The 1,332-nt window shown below is 43.5% G+C and overlaps 1 protein-coding gene across 1 annotated transcript in view; it reads right to left on the reverse strand.

Annotated features, from left to right (window-relative positions):
* ATP8A1 (ATPase phospholipid transporting 8A1) overlaps positions 1-1,332 on the reverse strand; it is a 216,192-nt gene that overhangs the window by 54,661 nt on the left and 160,199 nt on the right. The gene's annotated exons all lie outside the window — the stretch shown is intronic.

Here is a 1,332-nt window from a genome sequence, read left to right on the forward strand (position 1 = left end):
TTCCTTGTAAGTGGCCTGACTGGGAGTGGCAGCAGCTAGGTCACACCCCCATCCCATATACTCCTCCCCTTCCACTCCCACTGTGAGTCAGGAATGCAGGGCACTGGCAGGGCCAGGGGGCTGCAGATCAGTAGTGAGGCACACCAACAGGGCCAGAGGGCTATAGGTTGGGAGTGAGGGGAGTTTCGAGTCCAAAAAGGTTGAGAACCACTGCCCTATTTTATACATAAACTAAAATATACATAGGTTTCTCCTTGGACAAAACCTTTTATCCTGGGATCCTACAAGCATACAAGCCCATTGTCCCAGTTTAAGTATCTGTGAAGTATCAAGATAACAGTTTTTCCCCTGGGACAATAGCAGCTAATTCAAATCAACTGCCATCAAGCTGCATGTGTAAGATTGTCCCATCCTGTTCTGATGCAAGTCAGAACAGGGACAATCACAGCCTGGAATAAACTGGGTCTGTTTTTAGTGGTAGTGTTGGCCAAGTATGTAAGTGCAGGTATTTTCTAAGATCTGAACTGCTATAAAACTCAGATGGCTCAAGGATGAACATCCTTTAATCAGAAGAATTACATATCCCATTAAGCATATCTGACAACTCCCTGTATGTTATCTGAGGGCAGCAAACCATGTCTGGTTTGGTCCCACACGCACCTCAATGAAACTTAGGTGGAATTTTGATGTCTCCATTTCAGAAGGTGATACAGTTGTGAGATTCAAGAGACCCAAGATAGAGCCTCTGTTTTGGACTGTTAATTACCTACATGCCCATACTTGTGCTTCTGAGCATGTGGGAAGCAATCCAGTTACACTACCTGAACACCTTGCTCCTGTCTATGCTCTATTGCAATCCAATTGCTAAGGCCTACTTTGAACATGGCTAGAAAACTGACAGAACCTAATTCAACTTTAAAATGATGGTTGCAGATGGTGCCCTGAGAATAATCTTGTTTCTTCACTTTATTTGTGAGACACAACATTGTATCAACTCTTTCATATAGAAAAATGAGAAGTCAAAAGTATTAATAATATACATGCATAGTATACAATTATTTATAATCAGTAAATATAACATTTTCATAGAATCACAGAAGTAGGGTCGGAAGGGACCTTGTAGATCTTCAAGTCCAAACCCCCACCTGGGCAGGAGAAAAACCAGGCTCAAATGACTCTGGCCAGGTAGGCATCAAGCCTCTTCTTAAAGACCCCCAGGGTAGGAGCCAGCACCACTTCCCTTGGAAGTTGATTCCAGCTCCTAGCTGCCCTAACTGTGAAGTAGTTCTTACGGATGTCTAATCTAAACCTACTCTCCAACAACTTGTGGCC

This window comes from Gavialis gangeticus, unplaced genomic scaffold (genome assembly GCF_001723915.1).
Source record: "Gavialis gangeticus isolate Ggan-Ray unplaced genomic scaffold, GavGan_comp1, whole genome shotgun sequence".
NCBI classification, from domain to species: Eukaryota; Metazoa; Chordata; order Crocodylia; family Gavialidae; genus Gavialis; species Gavialis gangeticus.